Source organism: Rousettus aegyptiacus, unplaced genomic scaffold (genome assembly GCF_014176215.1).
Source record: "Rousettus aegyptiacus isolate mRouAeg1 unplaced genomic scaffold, mRouAeg1.p scaffold_m13_p_16, whole genome shotgun sequence".
NCBI lineage: Eukaryota > Metazoa > Chordata > Mammalia > Chiroptera > Pteropodidae > Rousettus > Rousettus aegyptiacus.
In genome coordinates this window covers 9,769,573-9,796,893 of record NW_023416291.1, presented here as the reverse complement: position 1 = coordinate 9,796,893, position 27,321 = coordinate 9,769,573, and the positions used below count along the sequence as shown (strand labels likewise).

Genomic DNA, 27,321 nt, shown 5'->3' with positions numbered 1-27,321 from the left:
TACAATATCTTTGACTCCAGCAAGTCACCCAGACTGTTTCTGTCTGTTGCTCATTATGTCTCTGTTGCCATATCCATTTAACATACTGTTTTTATTAATTATTGTTGTAGCATTTGGAAACATTTAAGCCTTCATCCTTTTAAATAGCATCTCTGGTCCCCTTGTTCTCCCCAGCCCTGTCTGTTCGGATTTTTTTCCTATCTACCCATTCTTTCCCAATTTTCCTCCTGTTTCTCACCTAAACCTACTCTTTACGTATTAGTGCCTTCTGTTCTTTGATCTCTAACTCTTTTTTCTTTTTATTGCATGCAGTGTTCTGAGAAATGTCACCCTTTCCAGTGACTTCAATTATCCTCCATAAACTGGAGACCCTAAGAGCTCTCGGTCTTTTTTTAAATGCTATTCCTATCTTTGAAATACCATTCCGCATTCCTGCCTGAATGTCCCGTAGTTATCTCACCACATAAACATCCTAAACTGTATTTATCACAATGTTTTTGGTGTTTGTCACATATGTCTCCTCTTCTTCATTCTCCCACTCCAGTCAAGTTGTCTGACATTAAGAATTTCACATGTGAATGATTAAACACTTCCTCATGTTTAAACTGGAGTAATTTCTAAGATGATCTTACTAGCACACAGCATTTAGCTTCTTCCCTGATTGAAATTCTTCAATGCTTGGTAATCCGGAGAATCAAACTCACCTTCACGATTTGTCTCTTAGCGCTCTAATTCCTGCTTGACTTTCTGTTTTTATAAAATACTCCTTGCAGCTCTCAGCACTGCTCAGGTTCTCTCATTTCTGTATCAATTGCCCTTTGCCGTCCACTTCCCTGATACTTATCACCACTTTTACACAAGCCCAGTTTAGTTGTCATTTTCAGGAAATCTAGTAACGTTCTACATCCAGGGAGGGAAAGGTTTCCCACTTACATGTGTCTTAATATGATGCGAGCGCCTACAGCCCGCACTAGTCTATAGCATTTTGAGAGCTTGTTGTTTTTGTAGCCTCAGAGCCTTGGCAAAATGCCAGATGGTCATTCAGCATTGTGAAAAAAATAAAGGAAGAAGGAATGAAGATGGGGAGGAGGTGAGGGAGGAAGGAAGAAAAGCAGATAATGTTAGGCACTTTGATGAGAGTATCTAAATATCCGAAATAGGTAACTGTGGATAATATGTAGAGAACTGTGACCCTAAACTTGCTTTCTGTTAGCAGTAGCTGGCATAGTTGCCGTTAAAAACAAAACAAAACAAAAAACCACAGAGTGCTCGTGTTCAAATTCCATCTCAGAAGCTTTTTACAATTTGGCTCTGATACTACCTTAAGCAAGTTACTCATTCCCTCTGTGCCTCAGTTTTCTCATAATTAAAATTACAAACTTAATAGCGCATAACTTATAGGATTGTTAAGAGCGTGAAATAAGTTTGTATTTATAAAGTACTTACAAGAGTGCTTGACACATGGAAACCCTAAATGGATTTAATCAATAAATATAGGAGTCGATTTTGGGAAATGCATTGTAGACTGTTTCTCTATAGCTATTCATTTTGCGTGAGTATGTGAGTCCATAATTAACTACAATATTATTAGCCACTGAGAAATATATTTTAATATAAAAGTATTATACTCCATGGAAGGCAAAATTAACACCTAAAATATTCTGTACTAAACAATTTATCAATATTAGGACGTTTCTTATATTTATATTTTAAATATGAAGAAATACTTGATTCCAAAGATAATGATTTGACTTTGCATATTAAATGTCTCCTTCCACATAGAATCATAAAGAGAATGTTATTTAACGCTGTTCTCTTGTGTGCCCTTCAGATTCTTTGCCTTATAATTGAAGGTGACATTTTTGTAATCTTTTTTGCTACCAACAGAATCGACTATACAATTTATAAATTAAAGTGTGTTCGCACCTTTATTTCAATTAATTTAAGTGCAAGCCAAGAGTTTTATCAAGCTTTTCTAAGCCTGTGCTCTCATTTCTATGAAGAATCTGTCTCACGGGCTATGCTTTTCAGCTTTGTTTGATGTCGTTTCTAGTTAAATTGTTCCATAGCTGCTTAGATATGCCTTTGAATGTAGTCCTCAGACTAGGCATACTAGTGGGTCTGTACTTGCACAATTACTGAGGAAACTACGAAGACGACTTGCACAGTTTTTCTATAGGCTTCAGGAAGTGATTGCTCTTCATATTTAAAGAATGTATTTAAATCAAAACGGTGAAAATGGCATAAACTATTTGAAGCATGTTTTGAACTGTCTACTAACACAACTACATAAATCAGTTTGGACCCATAGGCAGAGGATACAAAGGGATTTGACTTCAGATAAGAGGAAAACAGTCTAAAGACAGGAAATCATTTTAATTAAATTGAAAATGTAAATTAAAATTAACATTGTGCTGATATGGCATCTGATGCCCAGCATGCTTTAGACAATTCCAAAAATCTAGTAGAACTTTATGGCATAAGAGTTCCTCTGCTCACGTTCAAGGCTGAATATCTTTGTCTTTTATAACTGCATTGATAAGAACACGATTAGAAATTTAAACCTCAAGGGAAGTGTTTACATTTTTTCTTTGAAAAGTTTTATAGTTGAATGATGGTGGCTAAAAATGATAACAATATGATAGGTCAAGTAACAACCAAATATGGAGAAAAGAAAACTTATTCCTACTGATTATTTTGATAGTTTTATCCTGTACTCTTGCTTTTAGTTACTTTTATTAGATTATATTGAAAATGCGAGTCCGAATTAAAAATTAATATTATATAATTTGATTGCTACAGTGTTAAAGAGTACTATTTAATCTTTAAAGTTATGACATAAGTTTTTTTTTTTTTCCTTAGAGAATTTGACTTTTTAAAACATGGAGAAAATACACTTAAATAAGTGTGAAAATATAGATTTCCAGGAAAATAGATGGAGGAATGATGAGAGAGTGAATGTGTACTATGTTAAAAAGACAAAGAAATAATGGAATAAAAAGACAGGTGAAGGATACAGGACAGAAAAAAAGGATAAAGAAGGCTAGGAAAATATAGGAGAGAAATAAAAATAGCTATGTCAAAACAGCAGATTACAATCTGAGTGGAAATAGTATTTAAAATGGTTTTTTTTTTTTTTTTTTTTTTTTTGGTATTAGGTTTTTGGGGATCGTAAGCATCTTCTGTTACTTTTAGAACTCAATTAGTGTTATAGAAATGCTTTAAAATTCATGCCCAAATCCATTTCCCTATCATGCTCCAGCCCTTTCCCTCTTGTGTCATGGAAATTGTGATGACATTTTGTCCCTAGATTTTGGAGAAATTCTTTAGTCATGATTTTTTGTTTCATTGAAATTCATAGCATCTAACCTGAGTTGGGTCTCCTGTGCTAAACAGTGTTTTTTTTTTGTTGTTGTTCAGACATAAATAAATCTCTGTAAATGTCTAGACTGTAGGCATTGAGCATTTTCACCTCTCTAAAGGCCTAAGGTCATTCTGACTGTCTCACTGTTAGAGTTAACCTTTTCTCCTAATTTACAAATAACAAAACGATCTAATGTGAACTTCTTTAATATTTCTACTTACCTATGCCAAAATTTCTCTGCACATTTCCGTGATTTTTTGATTATTCAGATCTTAATTCTATCGTTATGTGATATAAGCAAATTACTGTAATTTAAAGTTTAGTTTCCTTAGCCGCACAATGGAAATTACACTAAATATATGTCAGATTTCTATATGGTTGTAAAATATTATCATTTTCAAGATTCTTTGTATAGAAAATTACTGTCTAGTGGACAGAAATGCATATATCATTTATAACGATTTGATTACAAGTAGAAAATTAGTAACTCATGGCTCACATTCAAATACTGAGCTCTGGATTCACAGCTAAATTGCCTTCATAAAACAATGAAAATTAACCTCAAAGACTGGTGGAGTAAATCACCAATAAGTAGGAAATGCAGTGTCCAATAGCAAAATACAGGCTTTAACATTGTGTAAACATACTATTTTGAGTTAGTCAACTGGTTAAGAACTACATATAGAAAAAAGTATTATGTGAGGATTTGACAAGCTCTATTATCTGTTAAAGATTCTTATTTGGAAGTCATATTAAGTTTGGCAAATTAAAACATGTTCAAAATATGGCCATTCAAGACTAAAGGAGCCCTACTGCATTGTAAACTACATATTACAAGGAAGAGCCATTCACTCTGTATTCATTCTCATACAAAAACACTTGCACAGGGCAATATCATGATTGTATTAGTAGTATACACAGGTTTGCTGCTTTATCAGTTGGAATAAAAAGAGACTTCATACAGTGTTTCTTCATGAGGAAAGGGCAAACCTTCTGTCCTATAACCGAACCGCCTGCGATTCTTGGCGCACACCAAACTTTATTCTTCATATTTGCTTTCTATTTTCATAACGATGGGAATGGAATGTGATCCTCAGCACTCGGCCACTATCCTGCCCTCTTCGGCCATAGCCTTTGACTCAGGCCCAAGTTCACCATGACTTATTTCTGCATAGGTCCTGAGATGCAGCCGGCCCACTTACTGATACTTTCACTCCTACGTAGCTCATTTCAAAAAAGGAATTCTCAGTTTCTCTGTCCAAAACCCTTCTAATTTCAGCAAGAAAGCTTTTAAAATAAAACTGCTGTCATGTAAATGACCGAAGACAAAATGTATTTTTCCTAATTCCCTGATTCTGGCTTGACTAGTGAGCTTCGTCGAGCCCTGTCTGCTCTTCAGTTGCATTCATAAAGCTATTACCCAATCTGGAAATATTTTCTCAAGAAATTTCTGAATAGTGCACACACTTTTTTATGGCAGCAAATGATTCACTGTTTTCCTAAACTGCAGTATGGAGTAAATCCTCAACATACATGTTCAAACGCTTGCCTTGTTTGGTCATAAATTGTTAGAATTGTTTGTGACTAAAGATGAGTCAAATGGAGCGTTGCAAAGTTTGGGGATGGTGGCTTTGTTTGTCTTTTGTGTTCTCCTTTTATGGATTTGTTTTCCTGTTTACTGCATGCATCTTTCTGCCCCCGACCTCCTACCCCAACCCACCCTTGGTGGGTTTTTACAACAGTGTGGGTAGACAGGCTTCAAATTTGTAAACTATAATTTCCTAGTTTTCTCCCGAGCACTGCTTTCATAATCAAATTTATGACAAGGGACATTGTAGAAATAAATGGCAGTGAAAACACATGAACTCACCTTGCTTGTAATGAGAGTTTGTAGCTTGCTTACTCTAGTGGTTTCTCAAACTTGATGCGTCAGAAAAACCTAGAAGGTTGTCTAAAACCAACAGGACTTCTGGGCGTTTCTGTAGTTCTGGGAGTCAGGCCTGAAAATTTGAATTTCTAACAAGGTCTTCGTGCCGCTGCTGGAGCAGAGTTTGGAAATTATCCCTGTAGAACATGAAAGAATATTATAACTCTAGTTGATTTGTTCAAATGAAATACGAGCTGTCATTTGCTGAAGAGGACATAATGGGCAGGATATTTGAGAAATAGCTGTGCCCTTCTCTTAAAACAGTCTACTTTCCTTGAGCTTAGCTCTTGTGTTCTGTAAATAATAGTCAAAATGAAGGAGTTGTCCTATTTCTGACCAGTCTTGAAGCTTACCAAGGTCAATTTCGTTTCCTATATCACTTAAAATACAATTCTACTCACAGTTGCTTAGCAAGGCTGGGTGAAATTTTTTAAATTGTACATAATACTTTTTGACATTGGGAAATAAGAAGCTATGAAAATAAGGTTGATAAACCACTAAAGAAGTCTTTCCTTAAATGGTCTCAATCTGCCAAGAGCTGATAAGGGAAAAGGCTCCTGCGGGACAATGACAAGAAACTTATAGCCATCATACCCATGTCAGTACTGGGTTGAGAAAACAAGTAGAATTCCAGACGATTCAGAACAGACACGACAAGTGAGAGACTGTCCCCAAACCTCCTTTCAATATCACGCTTTTGAAAGACAATGGAGGAGTACAAAGGACATTGGGCAACTCCACGCTGATAGTTAGTTACGCTGTGCCTTTTCTTTTCTCTTCCTTCTCTGGCTCTCCAGTCAAATTTGCCTTCAGTAAAAATTTTCTCTATGGAACATACCATTTCATCTCCAGTATAAATGCTCAAAAAGAAACTGAGGCAGAGCAAGGGTAAGTTAATTATTGAAATTATGTGTTAATTACGATGAATTATTTTAGAGTAATGAAGTAGTGCTTAGCAGATTTATGCTGTTCCAAAGAGCTTTGAAGCTCTTTATTGTAAAAGGATATTATCAGGTGGAATTAAAATAAGTCATCATAGATTCACAGGTCCGCAGGTATTAAAATACGGTTAATTATTCCTTATAGAATAGCAAAATATATTTTCATGAACTATTGCATTAAAAGTGTCGTGGATTTCTTACTTTTTGTTTTGACATTAAAATGAATTACATGACAAATTTTGATGTGACTTCTGACACAAAGTAGTTAAAATGAATAGCAGTATATAATGAATTAATCGGTGTTTGTGAATTATAAGACCCCATAGTTTAAAATTTGTTAAAAGTAATTGTGCAGCAAAGGTCAATAAGGGATACGAGTTAATAACACTAATATATCTTAATCATTGGGATAGTGCTGTGTTTAAGACACTGTTCTAAATACCTTACGTAGATTATGTAATTTAACCTTTATTTCACCTGCAAAAAGACAAAATAACTAGGTCTGTATCGCAATTCACACTCAACAGACAAAAGAAAATTTTCTTGGGCTGCCATACATTACTTTCTAGGTTGTAAACTGCATAAGAGGTGATATCCCACGAAGTTGGTGGAATCTCAGTTTTGTGGAAATCAAATAATTTGACAAAACTTGTGCAAATGCTAAATGCTGATGCTACAAATTGAATGCATTCTTATTCTTTTAATTTACATTAATGAAAGCTGTTATTATTGCTTCAAGACCATTTCTATGTCTAAACAAATTTCTCTTGTTGATAAAAATAACTTAGTTGGAGTAAGTCTGCCTAGGTGGAATTTTACCAAAGTAGGCCAAAAAAAGATAAATGCTGTTGAAACAAGGTGGGTGTGAGGTGGACCTAGACTTTTATAGTAGAGGTACATTTATGTAATATAGAAGCATCCTGCTTAATTGACATGCAAAAATTATCAAGAAAAAAATGCAGCATTTTGCGAAATTATAAGTAGGAGATGCAGGGTGAGATAGCTCGGTGGCAGTATGTTTTTTCTGTATATCCATGAAATAAGAGGAAATAAAGGATCCCTGAAATAGAAGCATGAATATTTATTTTTAAAATGTTTTTCTTTTTATCACTAACTTCCTTTTCCTGTTCCAAGTTGTGAGATAGTATTTGCATTTGTATTCTTCTAAATGATTGTCATTCTGAATTCACTGCTTAACTTGTCAATAGCAGAAAAGAGTTTGTGTGGGGACTTGGTCAAGTCAGTGGATGGTGTGAGAATAAACTGGTTTCCTGGAAAGGAAAATTAGAGCACTATTCCCAGAGCAAAAGTGTCTCTCTTGGTGTCTCTGCGAAGCCTGGGCCCAGCTTTGCTCCCTGTTTGGCACATGCTCTGAACCAAATCGTCAGCCTCCAGGTGCCCTCTAGCCAGGAGAGAGTGAATGAAAGAGAGAACATTTAAAAGCACATCTGTTTTTTTTTTTTTTTTCTTTAAAATTCTTTCAGTGGCATAGGATAAGAAGAAAAGGATAAGCGCCATGCAGGTACAAAAAGTTTATTCAGAAAAGATGTAAAGAAAAATAGAATGGCTTGAAAGCCAGAAAATTTGAATCAGCCCAGACACATCATAAATAAAGCTTGCAGAAAGGAGACGACAGTGACTTAATATAATAAAGAATATACTACATCCCAATAAAGCTAAGAAGTGGAAAATTATTGTAAATAAGGTAATGATAAAGGAAAACTTTTTCAATACAAAACGATAGGGCAAAATAAACTGATGTTAATTTAAAATAGTGTGAAAAAGACTGATAAAATAGAGCTGTAACTTTCCTATCGTGATTATCACATGGCATTGACCGGAAGTTGGAAAAATCTAAGTTATGACATTGTATAAAATATTTGAAAAATTTAACTTGCTGAGCTAAGAAAGCTCTCATTATATTTTTATAATTTCAAAATGAGGATAGTTTATTCAGATAGTAAACATAATCATTGCATGATTTTTAAAAGATATCTTTACGTAGCCAAATAAAAACATGCAGGTAAAAATTGCTTTCTTTCAAGTGAACATTACAGTTTCTTACTACTTAATTTAATGTCCAGAACTGATTACAGTATTTCTTCCTTTCCTAACTATAAATTTAATAGTAGAAATTTTCCTTTGAAAAAGTAATATTAAAGTAGAAAACATTGGCATTAGTCTAAAGGGAGCTTTTATACATCTAAGAGTAATTGTCAGAAGTAATTAGTGTGCATCTTAGTTAAGGTTTACTGACAGAAACAAGGAAGAATGAACAAACTATTTTCTAATACCTGCTACGCACGTGAATCATTAAACAAATATACATATTTTACCATTATGTAAGAAATGTAGAGAGGACAGTATTTCTGATGTACTGAATAAAATATAGATGCCAAATATATAAGTAAAATACAGATTTTCATTCATTTATTTATTTATTCATTCAATATACTTAGGAAATAGCAAATATGGCCTTTTTCTCATAGAATTGACATTAATTAAATTTTCTTGAAAAGAGTATGTAGGAGTTCAGAGAGAGGCAGTTGATTAAAGACATAAAAAGGAATAACAGAGCACAGTTGAGATTGGAGATGTAATTGGTATTCTAAAATAAAGATATTTAATCTAGAGGGTTTCAGCAGTCTGTTGGTAACAGTAAAGACTGTATAATTTACTGCATGAATTTAAGGTTTAGCAGGACAGTAGGTGGTCCTAGAAGTTTTATGTGAGTTTAAATTGCACAATGTAAGAGAAGAGGCCTGTTAACTAATAATGTGAAATTTCCACATCAAAAAGGTAAACAGAAAAATTAGAACCAGCGAACTCTGCTAAGAAATAAGAAAGGTAGTAGAATCAGATGAAGACATTAAAAATACTCAAAACCGTAAGAAATATTCAAGAAAAAGATTATTATCTCCATTTTCAATATTGGAGAAAGCTTAAGGTAAAAAAGAAAAAAAATGCCCACTGGATTTGTCAAACTGTAGAAAACTGTCATTAGAGATGTTCCTGGAATTGCACGAATGAAAAGCAGATTGTAGGGGGTTAAGAGGTGAGCAGCAGCAGGTAAGCTGGTGGAAAGAGAAGCAGGGAGAGGCCATCTGCGACAAACTGAGTGCATAAACTAGGTGAAGCCAGGCAAAATCTCTCAGATGGCACATTTCCATCTTGGAACTTAAGCCACGTCAGGACCACGTCAGGAGGAAACTCTGTGCACAAGCAGAAATTAATTGGTTCTACTCAATTAACACTGGTGGTGAGAAAAATTCCGCTTTCTTTTTTTTTTTTTATTGTGGTAAAACTCACACGACATGAAGTAAACTATTTTCAAGTGAACAATTTGGTGGCGTTTAGTGCATTCATGGTATTGCGTAACAAAAGGCCTCGGTTTTTATAAGCGCATTTTAAAACAAAACCAAACAGCTTGAAGAAGTCAGATTGCGAAAGTGTTTGACTCTAGAGACTGACTATACAAGCAAAAGGAAACAAAAACAAAAATCTGCAATTGGTATTGGAACAGGTCCATTTTTTGTTGACTAATGGCTTTATATTGTCTATGATATCTAAGGACGTGCTACTCTAGCTAATCAAAGGCGTGGTAAAGCTGTGGTTTCCAAGATAGTTTTTTGTCTCCTCAGAGCTGTGTGCGCATGATTTTCCAAGTCCAGCCACATCTTAGAGTTATAAATCTTTTAGAGAATGTTAGGTTTTTCCTGGGTTTTATCTATTTATTGATTTGTTTGTTTGTTTTGTTTTCCCTAACAATGCAAGTATCTCTTTTACAGTAGGCTACTGAAAATCAACATTTAAAAAGTAATTTTTTTTTTTTAAATAAGCTATAAATTGATTTCCCTAAACCTGCGATTAGGATTATATTTGACTAAATGAAAGCTCGAGAAAGGATTTCGGTGTTTGGAGAAACATGAGTGGAGGGGAAGAACGGCCACCTGTGAATGATGAGATCAGATCTCTTTGGTTGTCTTGGGAGAGGACAGAGAGGCTGGCTAGCAGAGACATCTGGAAAAGAGATGAGGGGACAAGGGGACTGAGGACGCGAGAGTCATAAAGGAGACACAGATGTGAGGAGTCCAGCTGCTGATTTTCTTTAATAGGAGGACTTAGTGAAGTATTTACGCTGCTTTCTTTCATTAAAACACAATGACCTAAACTGACTCAGATAATTTCCTTTCTGCTAGAAACATTAGATCATAGACAAAGTAAAACTCTAAAAATAATATCTAACCAGATACAAAGGAATGAAAAGAAAGATTCAAAGAGAAGCACAAAGCATGATAAAAATCACCATGGTGTACAGCAGTAGCCCTACAGCCCATGGTGACTTCTTTCCTGTGTTTAGGCCTGTAAAGTCTGGCCCCTAGGCTTCTAACCCACACAGGAAGACAAGAGATGGCCTCAGGCTGTGGAAGAGGCTTAAACTCTGCCTCCTAACGCTGCATCAAATACTGTGAAATTCATGTCGTAGAGATTCTCCATCCATTACAAGTAAACTAGAAAAACCCTACACAGAAACAGAGATGTGGCCATAAAGTTTCTCTTCTGTCTAGAGTCTTGAGTATGAAGGTAAAATATGTATCTGGGGCAAAAAATCAAAGCCTTGGGACCCAATACATCTACACCTAGATTTTGGTTTTATAATAATCACTTCCAATTTTTTCCAAGAAGGTTGAGTCCCATATAACATTGTCAGAAGTAAGGAAACTGAAAAAAATATAATTAGATACCAAAAAAGAAAAAAAAAAAAGTTAGCTCATAAACTAAATTATAAAACATGAGAAGTGATTCTCCATGAAAGAGTTAATAGATATAAGAAGTCGAAATTGACATTGGAATTTAAAAATAATAGAATAGTAAGAAGGAAAGTACTAAATATCCATGTATAAATTATTGAAGACCTCAAAAAGAGAAGAGCAAGTTTGAAAAAAAAAAAATACAACTCTTAAGTGGTATATGTTTAAGGACTGAACTAAATATGGACAAACTAAAGAGATTAGACAGAACTATACAGAGAATTTGTGAACTGAGGAATAGGTCTAAAGAAATCACCTAACATGACACTCAAAGCTGAGCAGCTAGTGATAGTGACAGTCAGCATTAGAGGTTTCCTGGGATATTTGTGACCTTAATCTGGAGACTGGTTCATGGGCATGTTCACTTTGTGAAAATCCATAGATTTGCACAGATAAGAATGATCCACTTCTATAAAGGGTTACAAAATGTTACAAGTATGCAAAATATAGAATATATAACATCTGAATTTTATAAAGGAGGAAAGATAATATAAAAGTTCTATTAATTTTAGAGAATTCAAAAATGGAATAAAACTACAAGGGAAATAAACATGATGACTAGATATATAAAACACAAACTAAAGTGATTGAGATAAGTCCAAATACAATTTTACTTCTTTAAAAGATACAGAGAATGCTAGATTTTATAAAAGAACAAATTTTATTTGAAAAAGCTATACCTAAAACAAGACTAAGAAAGGTTAAAATTCAAGAAATGGGAAAGGATCAAGCAGGTAGGTATTACACATATAGCAATATTAGTATATAATCAAATAGACACTAATATAAGTACTTTTAGACAGATAAAGGGAGTCATTAATAATAAAAATAATTCCCGAATTTGGTTGTTTTCCATTGTTCCGATTCTAAAAGAAAAGAAAATGTTTATATTGCTCTATTTCTCTCCTTCAGCTTCCTGTTTTTAATTTTGCTGGTAGTGTGGTTGGAATCTATGAATAGAATTTATGAGTAGAAAACAGCTGTTAGCCCTAAAATGATAGAGTCCATTAACTGTCCTTACAATATGCATTGTGCATAATTGCATGCTTCAAGCTTTAATTTAGGTTTAAAGTCTCTAAAAAAGTTTGGTAGTAAATGCTAGACCACCAGGCACTAAAACCCATGATGAATAACCTGTTTTGTATTACACTTTAAATACTGCAAAGCTATTTATTCTTTAAAAGGAGGCAGAAAATAAAATTGGCTAATTACACCAGCTAAACATTATTTATACCGAGAAGAACTACTTGTTGGGGATCTCTCTAGCCACTTTTAAGATTGCGTTTGAGGCAAAGTAATGGCACCCCAAATAATATGTCTGTTACTCAATTGGAATAGCTGAAGAGGGGATCACTGAATTGGAGCTTACTCTTCAGTCACACATGGGTAAGACAGATCTCCCTGAATAGTGGGTGAGGGTAGTCTGTTACCAGTGAAATTTAAAAATCTATCGAAATATTTTTAACAACAAGATTTTACTATTATAAATTACTTAGCGTTATTAAGATAGTGATCTTAGGGTAGGTATAAAGACAGGCTTATGAAGCCATTTTTAAATAGTATATAAGTTAACAAAGGAAATGCTGACCTGAGCTAACAGTCTTTTATCTCTATCTTATTGGGGAATTTTTAAGTGCAATCAAAAACAAAGATTAAATTACAAACATATATGTTCCATCCACCAGAATTAACAGCTGTTAACATTTTGTTACATTTAACTTCTGTATTTTCACTAAATAATTATTACATACATAACAAAACTTTATCTTATCTCCTATTATTATTTTTCTACACACCACTATGTTCACAATCACTGCTACCACGATAATCGGAAAGGTTAGGGACATAGATGAGGCCGAATTTAACCAGGTTTGTGCGATTATTAGTTTTTGTTTTCCCACAATGTAGTATTCTATCATTCGCATCTGAAAGGAGGTTAAATATGCTTAAAATACATCCAATACCTTTATAAAGTGAAAAAATTAATATGAAAACCTGTTTATGGATAGAGAAGCTGGGAAAATGGCAGGTAGCAATGAGAGAAAAGCCTGCCTCCATAAGTAAAGATTGCATATTTGATTTATAAAGTGTCATGTGTATAAGTATGTCTATAAATATTTTGATTGTTAGATGGCAGGGCTGGATGAAATAAATTTGAGCTGTAACATAAGCTTAAAATTTTAATAAAAACAGAGGAATTATAGGAAACAATAGGCGCTGTTTGCAAAAAATGATTAAATGTGACTACTAAAACCAGCAAAGAATGATCCAACTCAGAAATCCAGATCAGTGTGCCAATTTTAACGTAACTATAGTATGTTATGACTATTTTCCACTTCTAGAAATGAACACGCACATCTAGGTGTCAGGTTTTAAAACTATATATTCAAAAGCTAATTGAAGAGAGATATAATCAGTAAGAAAAACAAAAACAAAAGGTGAATAAACCTGAAAGAAAATTGATATATAGGAAAGCTATGAAACTTTGAACATTGACTTTTGTAGTTCCGATAATTTTATAAATGTAAGTTCTCATTTAAGTTTGATTACACTTCATGACACGACGTGAGTACAGAGGGAGCATAGAGAGTAAATTATTTTGCCTACGTAAAGCAGTGGAGAAATCGAACATCTATAAAGGAAGAAATTGAACATCAATAATTGAGCATGCCTTTAAATTCTAAATATTGGTGTTGCGCATACATACAATTGATTATATATATAATTTCAATCCTTGAAGTTTTTCATTCGATAAGTCATAATTTAGTAAATTGAAAGCATACTAATTTTGTATACACACAAATATTGTGCAATGCTGTACATATTGTTGGCATTTGTTATATATTTCCTTGATAGACCTATTGTTTATTTCTTCACAGGTATGAATTGTAGCTTTTTCACTTTAGTTGCAGTTGCTTTTAACCATTCAGCTTCATTGTGTCTCGTTATTTTCTTCATGAACCAGGAAGGGTTATATATCTAAAGATAAAAGAACTCTTTGTTTCTTTTCCCTTGCTTTAGAAATTAGATCATCTTGACATTTAGCAATCTGCTTAAATTATACTGATTGTACCTTGAGGAACAAGTATCTGATAAGTCACATTCTATCTTAATGTCTCAAGTAAAGGGATGCATTGCATGGTAAGTTCCAACTCAAGAAGAAAGGAACACATTGCACTGATTGGATGAGTCTAAGAGAGACATCTGCTGGCTACATTTGAGCAACTACTTTGGGAAATTTTTACCAGAATTGGTAGTTCTACTTTGTAACATAGAATCAGGAGAAAGGGGGGCGGGGGGAAATAAGATGTAGCAAAAATATCTGACATTTCCAGAATTTAATTCACTCGAATAATGTTGTCAACTAGGCTATAACTAGAAATACACAAAAAGATGCATTTTAGAAAAAATGCTTTAGCAGTGCTCACTTACAGTGCCCTTCTTTTAAATAATAATAAATGGGTAGTAATGTCATATATAAAGTAATAATACAGTAATGGTAAATGATTATGAAACTAATGTATATAGCTATACAAAATTATTTATTATAAATCAAAAAGTGAAAAAAAGAATGCCAAAGTAATAGAACATTTTATAACATGTTATACTTGGATATTAAAATAAAATCTCTGAACTGTCACATCTTTATGTCATCTTTCTATTTTAAGATCTTTCCTTGTTTTGTCATTTGACTTGGTTCACATATTTATTCATATAAATGGTATCAAAAATGCTAATTATTATGTAGATTTTTTTTTTGCTACAGTTACCACTCCCAAGAAATGGGTATAATTTAATAATTATATCGGTGTATCGCACACTACTTTATGCATATGTTACTATGAAAAATCCATATAGACAGAAAATTCAATATCAAGGAATATAACAAGTTAAAGTAGTTGAATGAAAAAAAAAAACTCAATGTCTGATACGTGGGATTGAAAGTCTGAAAAGGATTTTAGCCACTCGAAAAATTTTTCTCTTTTTATATGAGTTCAATGAAATAGCCAAGTGATTATATTTTAGAATTGGTTTATTCCTTTGACCAGCTGTGTAAAAGATAAAAAAGACTGACTCACTCTTATCCGACAAATCTTTTTTGGTTCAAACTCTTGACTTCTCTGGCCATTTCATCTAAGTCTTTCTCCTACTGGCACTATTGCTTCACTGCCTTTTCTAGCCCTTCCCTCTGCACATGACTCGTGCTACATCGGTGACCTTTATTTTGTTTTAAAGCATTGTGTCATTTTTGTGCATGAGACTAAGGACTAAAGTCATCTTCCTAAAACTTTTGCCGCTTTCTTGTATTCAGTGAAGCTTCCACAAGTCTGATGCTTAAGGGCTGATGTGAGAAATACGAGTTTTTCGGATACTAAAGCCTCTGACCTCTTTTCTTCTCTCACGGTTCAGTAACATAGTCTATATATATAGACTATGACAGCACAACAATTGCACATTTTAAAACATTTTATTCTAATCATCTTACAGGTAGGTAGCATTTCTCTTTATCTGATTTGCCCTTCTTTTTCCTTTCATTCAGATTATCATTAAATTAAAAAAAATATGTATCATATTTATTTTCTATGTTGTCTTATAGAACTTTTGGAAAAAAATTCTGACCAAAAATAGAAACCAGTTATTTTCATTTCCAGATGAGGAAATCGAGACTAGGACAACATAAATGATTTCACCTGGGGCATGTGTATTTATTTATTTATTTTTGTTTATTTTTGTCTGTTTAGCACCCAAGCTGGCCCTCTCTATTTTTTTATTTAACATTCTTTTGAAAGATATTCTCTATTCATTAAAGAAAACATGAATTTTCCCTGATAAATATGTCAGGTTAAATTTAAAATTAGTGTTAATTTCCAATAACTATTCCATATCTCCAATTCAATTCTTCTCTAATATTCATTATCTACTAATATCTAACTATTATCTACTGACATCTGTCCTTTCATTCTTTAGTAGTAATCTCAAATCTGTTCTGATTGTGCGACCAGTTCTTAAAGACATCATCATTTGTATCCTCAGCGTATTCCTATTTACTTATATGTTTGCTAAACTAGTACTATACAAATACATTTCTACATTATAAAACAGATTTTTAAAATTTTTGTTGATTAAACATAAAATATAAACATAAAAAAACACATCTAAATGATTATCATGCTATCCCAGTTGTTTCTACATTTATAATTTGACCTAGATACAAACTGTTTATTTAGTAATGTGTGAGACGGCAAAATAATTGACAATATACAAAGATAATAAATTGAGCAAAACACATCCAGTACCTTACCTGACCCTTACTATTTCTCTGTCAAAAGTTGAGGTATAGAACAATTTGAATATACCGTTTTCATCATTCTAACATTTTATGCTTTCACTGTTTTCTATTATAGTGACTTTGTATACATTAATACTATCCATGTTTTCGTCTTTTTTTAAAAGATGGTGTACAGTCTACTCTACCCCAACTTAGCCCCCTTTTTTTGTAGAATCCATTCTTTAATCAACACCCACATGTCTGGCTTCTTCTCTTGCCATTCTTGCTCAGCCTGCTCTTACTTCCAGCTCAATTCAGTTACACGTTTCTCTACTTTTGATTCTAAGCTACAACTGGAGAGACGATTACAGAAAAATATTTATTTTTTGGTGTTGCGCCCGTATGGTCTTCACATTCAACTGGAACTTCTGCACATTTCAGCCTTAACCCTTTTTGTGTATCTGCTGTTTTAAATTTTTGTAGCTGTATTTTCAAATATTTACCACTTTCCTCAGATTTTCTTTCTCATTCTCTCTTACTCCACGTTTCGCTGAAAACCTTGACTACTACTTCACAGAGAAAATGGAGACCATTACATATCAGCTTTAATTTACCCGTCTGTTTAGGAAATATTTATTGTGTTCCTCTGTGTTGGATATACTGCAGTAGAAAAAGTGTTGTTCTGAGTCCTTGCAATTAGTATGTCTAATTAGTGAGGAAGACCGATGTGGCAGACTCCTAGTTGTCCCCTGCCATCCCCCTTATTCATTATAATTGAGTTTAACTAACACACGGCCATTTAACGGTGATTAAGGATTCAGAGTACCATAACTGGTATTTTAAATTTATTTCACCTTTACTTTCCGAAGTTTTATACAATATCAGTTGTAATTCGTAAAGGCCTATGAGAAACACATTAATGGCTAATGTGTAAAACTTAATAGATATGCATGGATTAGTTTGTTTAATCCTGGCTGCACTCTCATGAGGATTTGGTGATCACTAAGTAGCCAAGTCTGTGTAAATAGGACACGCAGAGGTTTACAAGGGTTAAGTAACTAGCTTAAGGTCAAACATTGGATAAGTATGTGGACCTGCAGTATAAGAAAAGCTGGCCCAGAAGCACCTATGATTAATCTTACCAGAATAAGAATATTTTAGCATCACAGCACTTCTAAAATAGAAATTTTTCCTTGGCTGTATATTCTAAAAGTTAATGCTAAACAATCTCGTTCAGTTTCATGGCTTACAAAGGCCCTTAAAATTAATAACAAAACTTCGATATGTCCTAAAAGGCTCAAAAAGTTATGGCCATTGTTGACTCCCACCGGCCTCATATTGAGCCACTGTCTCCCAGACGCCAGCCACATGGGCTCTGTGCCATGTTGGTTCAATGAATGCGAAGTGATCTCTTCTATGTCGAGTCTTTTGCATGCGATATCCCAGAAATTAAGATAATATTAGAGACAGAAAAATGATAATACCCTAGTACCCAATACATACTTGCTTTAAAAGGCTCTGCCGATAAGGAGAAACTTGTCAAAACAGAGTGATTTTCAATTTTATTACTTATCCATCTATAGTTATATTTCAGAATCTCTCTTAAATACTGAGATCAATACAAATTAATTTCAGTGTATTTATTGAAAACAGTTTCATGACACAAATTTATTGCAAAATTTATGATTAGTGGGATAAAAATTAAATTATGTGCCGTGGTACAGGGTAGTCAATGCATTAAAATCTAATGTGCTCGTCATGTCTCCAAGAAAAGAGAATGCAATAAATCATATTCAATATAAAATATTAATAAATGACACCTGTGTATTTTTTTATTATAAAGTAAACTAAAATCATACTAAAAGGGCATAGGTGGCAATGAGGGCATTTTCAGATTAAATAAAGAATATTCTTCAAACAGTTTCTAGTGCGTTTAAGCAGTGTGTGATGTCATTGCATCGTGATGTCTCAAATGAAGATTGATGGAGCACAATTTAATCTTTATATATAGAAATGACCAGAGGGGAAATAGAAGAATTTCCTAGTTTATGTGAACAGTGTAAATAGGGTAACTGAATAATTCAGGCTAAGTCGCTTCATGTTTAAATAAATAATCAATTCAGGTGCTTTTCTCTTTCTTCTCAATTTTGGATTAGGAAGCTGCAATGAATTCTTCCATCTCTCACAGTTCATTTTCTCTTCCTTATTTTTAGCACTTCAAGTAGAATACCACTTGTCTACAATCTACATTCCTAGCCTATCCTTATATGACTACATTGGGTCTAATTGGATATAAGCAGAAGTTATATATAGCTCTTGAGTGCCTTTATTTCTCCTGACTGGGAAAATAACAGTTCATACCTCATGAGGAGCATGTGAGCATTAAAGAAAATAATTCATGTAAAACAGAATAAAATCAGATATTAGTTATTCTGTTATTATTATCCACAATAGTCACTGATGAGTTAGTTTTTATGAAATATAGTTAAGTAAAAGGGTTAAATTAGTAGCTTCAAGGATTTCCTGCGCATTACAGAATCTGTTCCCAGATATGATTCTGAATCTCTCAATAGCCAAAAGAAAGTAAAACTATGTGACTCGTTTTATAATTTTGTGTTCATGACAAAATGATGTGTTCTAAGGAAAGACAAGAATTTTAAATACCTATATTTTAAAGTAATTTTTTCATGGACTTTTAATAAGTGCATGGTATGCTCTTCATCTACTTCTGTCCCTTTATGAGTATACTTTTAGATGAAACTTCAAAGCTTAATGAGGTGAAATCAGTTATATAGGAATCAATCACAGCATACAGGCAGTATAGCAGAGTGTGTAAGGACAGTGACCTAGTTTTGAATTCAGATTTGGTCTCAGCTGCGAATCCCCAGGCAAGTGACTTACCTCAAGCAAATAGAAAGCCTTAGACAGCCTTGAAGACTGACCATTCAAATTCTCAGTGTTCAAGGAAATTTAAAAAAAAATGGACTGAGATTATTTGCATTAGTTATTTATACCAGCTTAACAGCCAAGATTTCCAGAAGAGTCACAGGAACAAGTTACTCTTCATAACAGCAAGGCAAGTTTCTTATGGCTAGAAGAATTTTCTGCAGAGATAATGGGTCCTCTTTGGGAACTGGGGTCTTGGAAAGCATGGAGATACTGCATCATTCTGGATTTGTATGGCTGTCTTGGTATTTTTTCACTTGTTTTTTCATTTAAGAAAAATTACATCATTATCTTTGTCGGTTGACGCCTTTTCATCAACCTTTCCAACAACCTCAAAAATTGGTGTCAGAATATGAATTATCACAAAGATCCAGAACTTAAATATTACTACAATTTGGAGAAATTAGGGACAACAATACAACCCTGGGAAAAGAAAATCATACTAGAAAACTAGGAATGCACTCAGAACACTCTAAGCAAAGACCCTGTAAATATGTAGCAGGGATGAGAATGATTGTTTCAGTGGGATACAACCATTTTTTTTCCCAAGATTTGAAACAGTCTAGCATACTGGATTTAAAATAATTGGTAGTCTAAAATAGTGACATGTATGTATCCCCTTTGGATTCTAGAGACCATTGGCTTTAACCAAAGAAGTAGAGATACTGGAGAGTTTCCGACAGAGAACGAAACCAAGATGCACCAGACCAGGAATCTAGTAGGTAAGCAAAGCAAAACCTAAAACTGTGGACCTTGATGTTTGTGTGTATAAATACTTGAGATGTTAATGTTAGAGACGTTGGTGGGTGAGAGGTTCCCCTTGACCCCATCCTCTGTGAAATAGAAGTGTGTCATAAATCCAATTTAAAAAATCTGAAAAGTTATTTGATTTTTAACTATCTCTAAACTTCCGGTAGAGGAAAAAGAGGCAAATTTCAGAGTAAGGAAAAGGAAATTTCCGGTATAGGAATTAGTAATAACTGTGTTTTATTATCCATGAGTAGCCGATGTCTGTTTTTATGGCATTTTTCTGAAGGAGGTGTGAACATGCAGCTTGATGACTTACGAAGTTAATTATATATATGGTTACTATATATTACAACCACACATATAATTTATATATACACATATATACATTTTAATTAAAAAAAATTATCTTCAGAGTGCAGAATCTCAGAAATGATTTCGTACTTGGACCATATCTCTTCTGAGTGTAGAGTAGGAAGTACTTCAGCGACAGAATCATCATCGCTAAAATGTTTATAACAAGCAATTTTACCTCCAAACTTCTCTTTGAATGGTATGAGTGAATGCATGATACATGGCCAGTTAGGGAGAGTGTAAGAGTAAATGTTTGCCTAATGTGTCAAAGAGGTTTTCCTATTACCAGAGTGATCCATGATTCTTACATACACTAGACTGACCTAAAGATATGGTGATCAAAGGGTTAACTAACTTTCCTCCTTCAGGCATGGCTGTGTTTAGGGGAAGATATTTTGCTGAGCGGGAACCAAAAGAGATAAGTAGGGGAAGCTGGAAATATGCCCGATCCTAAGGTCCTTGGGAAAATGACTTTTTTTTTTTTTCATTCCTTCATCCCCTTGAGGTGTTTTGCTAACCATGGTTTTTACTAGGCTTTCTTAGGAAGGGAAAGCATCTGGCAAAGAGTTGGATGTCTGTCCCCACCCACCCCCAACTACTTTCGTTTCTTTAGTAGAAAGTACATAGAATTAAATGTCTTGAACCAAAGAAAAAGGAAAAAAAAAAACCAGAAAATTATTATATTGGAAAGAAAATGATTCAAGTTAGTTATAAAAATATTAAACTGTTAGGAACTCTGAAATCAATACTGTTTGCTGGGAGCCTCAAGAGAAGCCAATAGTAAAAAGTCAGAGTGAGGATGGGGGCAATTTCTGGTCTCTCATGTAAAAAAAAGTTTATATCCCACGTGTAAGTGATATCACGTGATTTGAAAATCCTATTTTTTGTTTCAGTTCCATCTTAAATGGATTTTTCTTTTTTTTTTCTGAAATCTCCTTAAATATGTCATTCTTCTATGTGAAATGTTCACTGTTGCATAAATCAAAGCTCCTATATAGTACCTCCAGAAATATCTAAAGGGGTAGACTACCGATTTAACAAAATAGCGAAAGTAGAGATTATTTCGATGTGTAAAACTTTAAGAGATGTTATCATTTTATGGAACACTATTCTATTTTGATGATTTTATCATCCATAAAATGCGAGGTGACACCATGGGATGTGATGGAGCAGAGAGAATACAGAACCGGGGTAGGGAACCTGGTTCTAATCCTGGTTCTTTGGGAGGCAATTTAGTAGTTCCAGCCTTCATTTCCTTCAGTGGAACGTGAGATGATAAAGCAAAAAGATTTTTTATTTTCCTCCAATCTCCAGTATCATTTTAATCTATCTAAGTGTACACATGTTTTAAAATAATTGGCCAGTTTGCATGCATATTTTAGTTTTAGTTCTGTAAATAATGGCTCAAAGGTGGTGTGTCTCTCAGAAGATAACGGTGTTTGGCAGCTGATACTAAAAGGGAGAGAATCCAATGAAAAATGCCGAAACATTTTGCTAATGTTCATTTTGGTCATGATGTGTTGACTCATTCAGATTATAGAATTATTTCAAGGATCATAATTTATATAATGTATTTATAAATATTTCACCTTAAAAAAATCTATAAATATATAATATCCTTGTTAAAGCTTTTGAGAGTAAAATGTAGCATCCGCTGTTTAAAAGAGAACTTGGCCATTCTGAGGATATATTTTGAAGGGAAGCCTCTTTTTCCCTTGATAGTGATTATATTTATTCTTTCAGAATGTAGTGAATAGAGGATTGAAAGAAAATGGGTTAACCGCTACGAAAAATGAAAGCAAAACAATTGTTCTATTTTCTTTTCCCTTAATCCTTTTGGGAGTTGCAAATGCACATAGAAAGATCTCGCACTAGCAGGAAGAACAAATGAATCAAAATTGAAACTCAGATCTACTGCAAGCAGAAGAGGGGGAGCCCGTGAATGCTCTTTTCCCTATGCAGTTTCGGGGATTGCAAAAATTGGGCGATGCAGCGGGATTGCTATGAATGGCTTCTTGGGGCGTAGTGTAAGTCATTCTCATTTCTCCATTTGTTTTCCTCATCTGTGGAAAGCCTTTGGGAAGTAACTTTTATTTCAGAACGTTAGAAGATTCTGATGAAATGGAAACTTGCTTAGAAGAGGGAACGCTGAGGTTTGGCTGTGCGTGATGCTAAGGGCTTTGTTTTTTGGTCTTTTTCTAAGTCACTTTTGTTGGAATAAGACAAATGGGAAGAAAATAGCAGTTTCTATCTAGGAATAAAATTCATGAAATGGACCGAAGCTTCCTTTCTATTCATCTTTCTGGATTTCAGTCTTCATGGTTGAATTAAAACAATTGATTTGGAATCTGCAGTGATGTCAACACTATATCCAAATTTAACCATTATGTAAATAAGTTTTATAATGTCAGCATGTATTGAGTGTGTACTGAGATCTCATTTAGACACTCTGCCATTTTATTCCCATAGCAGTATTATCAAATATTTCATGAACGAAGTTTATTTTTCGACTTGAAAAATATGTTTAGTCTACGACCACGCCACCCTGAACGTGCCTGATCTCGTCTGGTCTCGGAAGCTAAGCGGGGTCGGGCCTGGTTAGTTCTTGGATGGGAGACCACCTAGGAAGACCAGGTGCTGTAAGGCATTAATAAAAAGAAAAAAGAAAAATACGTTTATATTTTTGTTTTTTTGCAACTTCCTCCGAGAAGTCTTCTCAGACGGGTCTTCTAAATGTTCTTTATTTTAGCAATTTATTTTACCATTGATTGATTGATTGTTAAAATCAGGACACACACACACACACACACACACACACACACACACACACACTTCGCTATAAGCAAATAATTCGTACTTAGGTTATCTCCGCTGGGGCGATGTGAACTCTGGCATTGCCCCAGCACCGTTGGGGAGGACGGTGGTGGTGTGTGTTGTCCTTTGGTTCTTCCTCGTCAGCACAGCAAAACAATTACAGCTCGGTGGGATTTAGAAAAAGTAAGATTTATTGAAAATATATTTTAGAAGGAGATAGGCCATGCTAAGGAAGCCTGCAGCCCTGGGAAATTTGGGAGGTGAAGAGATAAGACAACGTACACCCCAAAGAAGGAGAGGGTTTTCAGGAAATAGAGCTGTAATTTTCCACAATCCAGAAGTGAAAGGTCTGCATTATATTTGGGCCGTAATGGGCATTCCTAGGTGATTGACTCGTGAGGTCACTTTGATTGACACTGGCTGCTGTATAACCCTTTGCCTACCCAGAATTCCGTCTGTTATAATTAGATTCATGAACTTGCAGGCACAAAGGTAGTATTATAATGACAGTATAATCAGTATTAGATTGTGGGAAGATTAGGGTAGTGTCTTCTACGCAGGTGTCTGTGGCTGGATTAAACCAGCTAAGATTATGACCTTCTTGTCCTCTGTCTCTGGGGATGCAGGAGAGAGTCTCTAACTGCCAACAGTGCTCTTTGGGCAGTCTCTGGGTTGGGCCCCTGTTCCTTTATTCCTCTGTCCCATCTTACTAGCTATCTGACCGGGTTATTCATCTTTGTGTTCTTAGTGTTAAGTAGAGTGATGAAATATAAAAAGTAAGGAATAATTAGTTTTATTTGATTCATTCTTTTGGTGGCCACAAAGTGATTATCCAATTATGAAAATTTTAGCAATCTGTAAAGGCTCATCTTAAATAAAATGTTCTGTAAAGCATTTATTTTTTCTTCCCATCTGAATCAATATATTTTTGTTTCCTTTCAAACTAACAGTATTTCATACATTTCTGATTTTGCTTATCTTATTCTTCCTAGAATTAAATTTGAATGTGTATGCTTATTATTAGCAATAAATTCAAGTAATTCATTCTCTTCAAAATATCTGTTGCATACCTATGGGGGTCTTGTTGTAGATCCTTGAAATACATCCTTGAATAAAATGGACAAATTGCTTTTCTTGGCAGAAGTTATATTCTAATCGACATAGACCAATATAATAAATACTCCAATTAAACAGAATGTGAGAAAATAAAATCGGAAAAAGAAAAAGTAGAACAGTGTAAGGGCAATGGAGGTGACAGGATGTTGGGGAGACAAAGTAAAATAAGGTGGTCAGGGTGGGGCACGTTAAGGTGATGTGTTTTGGAAAGACTCCACTGGTGATGAGGGAGTTGGCCATGCTCCTCCCCGGTGCTGGGGGAGTTTGGAGATGTGCCCCAGGCAGAGGACGCAGCCTGTGCCAGGGCCCTGAGCAGAGCGCAGCAGCCAGTGTAACTGGAGACTCCGCTGGGGTAGGAGGTGATGTCAGGACCGTAAAGGGGAGCTCGGTCATGGGGCTTTATAAGCCCTTGAAAGGATTTTGCCTTTTACTTAGGTTAAATATGGAGACATAGCAGGATTTTTAGCAGACGGGTGACATGGTCTGTTTTAAAGGATCTCAGTGCAATTGCTGTCTTGAGAATACGTATTCGCAGCGCCAGGCATAGAAGCAGGGAGTCTAGCTAGGAGGATATTGCAGAAGGGGAATAATCCTATCTCAAATTATGGAGTATCTTGGAAAGCAGTGAGAAGTGGACGCAGTCCATGGAAGACCGCAGCGACCAGATTTGGAGGAGAATATGAGAACTTTGGCTTAGGAAATGTTGATGTGACGTCTGTTAGCTGTCCTACGTATGTCGAATAGGCACACGTGTTTTTATTGTGTTCTTTACACATATTATTATATGTCATGTATTATTATATAAAGGCTAGCTATACAAAACATGTAAACGTCAGTATGTTTTCTTCGTATAACAGTATTTTTAGATAATAAGAGAAGCTTATGTTTTATCATAATTTAATGCTTTGAGGCCTAGAGTAAATATTTTTCTGTAATTTCTGATTCTTTGATAGGGATTTTACAAAATCCGTAATTTATTAGGACATAAGAATTTTAAAAGAATTAAAACTTCATAGGCCATATTTTGCAGAGTTGTGAAAACATGAAGTAGGCAATATTTTTCACCATGACAATCTTAAAGTATACCTATCATGTTGACTTTCTGGTGAAATGTCAATCCCCAAAATTAGCACAACGAATGAATTAGATACACAGAGGAAATGCCTCTGCCAGCCCAGAAAATACACGCAGGGCTCCTATGCTTGTACCCCTTTATTCTTTTCATGATTTATCATGGAAATGTGAGTTGACAGTTTTATGTATGGAATGCAAATCTGGCTCTGTTTATCAATCCCATGCATATTTATATCTATGTATGGTAATTTTGTTGCTTGTGGAATGGCCTTTAGATACTACTTAAATTCTATGCAATTTAATAGGTGAAATGTTGGAACATATTCAGTTTATGGGCTTGATATTAAACCAGGAAAAAGTTTGTAGAAATTTGCTCAGTGATTGTCATTCTTTTATTATATTTCTATACATGATCAAAAAACAAGAGATAAAATGCATTATTGTGTATATACATATATAATACGTATGTACACAAATACATAATATATTTACCAATGTAAATGTTTCTATTTACGAAAACTCAGTAACTCGATTGAAACAAGAGAGTCATTGGGAAGACTAATTGCTAAAAATAATGAAGGCACTTATTCTCATAAAGTTCCAGAAATTATATGAATTAAGGTAATTATGATCCACCAAGTGGTTCTTAGCTTTCTAATATAATTAGGAAAGAAAATAAAACTTCATAATTTGTAATTATTCTTTCCACATGTCAGATATCATTATCAGCTAGTGTTTGTTATGAAGATGAACAACTTTCTTCCATCCTTTTTTCTAACCTTTCCTTGCTACTATACCTCGAGGATTTAAGAGTTTGTGCTTTGCAGTCGAGAAAACTTGCATTTGAGTCCCAGATCCAAGCAGTGGCCAGCCAGGTGACCTTAGACAAATCTTTTATACTCTCTCAATATCATTTCCTCCAGCTCTAAATGGCAATAACAATAGTAATTGCTTCATAGATTTTAATACACAAGTAATTAAGATAAAAGACATAAAATGTCTACCATTTTCCTACAGTTAGTGCTCCTCAATATTATTTTTATCATCATCATCATATGTGTATTATTTATAATAAAGGTATACCTTTTTCTCTTTATAGATAATAGCTGTACCTATAAAGTACATAGATTGCATATCCGTTCAGAAACTTACATTGAAAAGTATAATCAATCTTGTATATTCTGTACTTACACTCATCTATTTTCATGTGTGTATAAACATGCCCAGCTTTCTTCCATTAAAAACAACAATAAAATACTTCTGGACCCCTTCTCCTAACCTGCATCCCCTCCAGCTGTCATGTGCTTCTCTGCACTGGCACCATCTGAATTTCTTGGAAAAAAATTGCCGTGCTTGATTTCTCTATTTTCCACATCCCATTCACTTCTCCATTCTGGATTTAGTCCTCATTCCTCCCTTCAAATCCATCTGCGTGTTCTATAACCTTACTTAAGCAGCGTTTGACAGAGTTGGCTACCTCCTGTGTCTTCAATATCTCATCATCGTGTCAACTGTCCTTTTCCTTCTAGTCTTCTGCTGTTTCTTCTTCTTCTCCTCACCTCTTCTTTCAAAGATTTGCATTAAGCGTCCTAGTTTCTCAGGAACTCTTGATGACTTCACCAAAGTTCACACATTTTTAACCTTTTAAAATTCTCAGTAAGTTGTTGAATAACAACAACAAAAATACAAACAACAGAAACACCTGATTATTTTGGCTCAGAAAGTAGAATGCATATTTGATTTATTCTTTAGCTCACCTTTTACATTCAATATATTCATAAATACTATCACCTCTGTATTTGATGTATATACTAAATCTGAGGACTTTTCTCTACTTCTCCTTTCATTATTTCCACTGGAATACTGCAAAAGCAGTCATTTCCTGTGTAGCTAGTAAATAAATAAGAAATAAGTCCAATACATAACATTGTGAGGTTCTTTATGTTGTGACAAGTGCT

At 34.3% G+C, this 27,321-nt stretch overlaps 1 long non-coding RNA gene and 1 pseudogene across 1 annotated transcript in view; both read left to right on the top strand.

The window, feature by feature from the left end:
- Positions 1-5,928: 5,928 nt before the first annotated feature.
- LOC107516241 overlaps positions 5,929-27,321 on the top strand; it is a 600,835-nt gene continuing 579,442 nt past the window's right edge. The window contains exons 1-2 of the long non-coding RNA XR_001598236.2: positions 5,929-6,179; positions 19,891-19,980. This is a non-coding gene — a long non-coding RNA (uncharacterized LOC107516241). The remainder of the gene's footprint in view (positions 6,180-19,890; positions 19,981-27,321) is intronic.
- Positions 22,887-23,005, top strand: LOC118612615 (annotated as a pseudogene).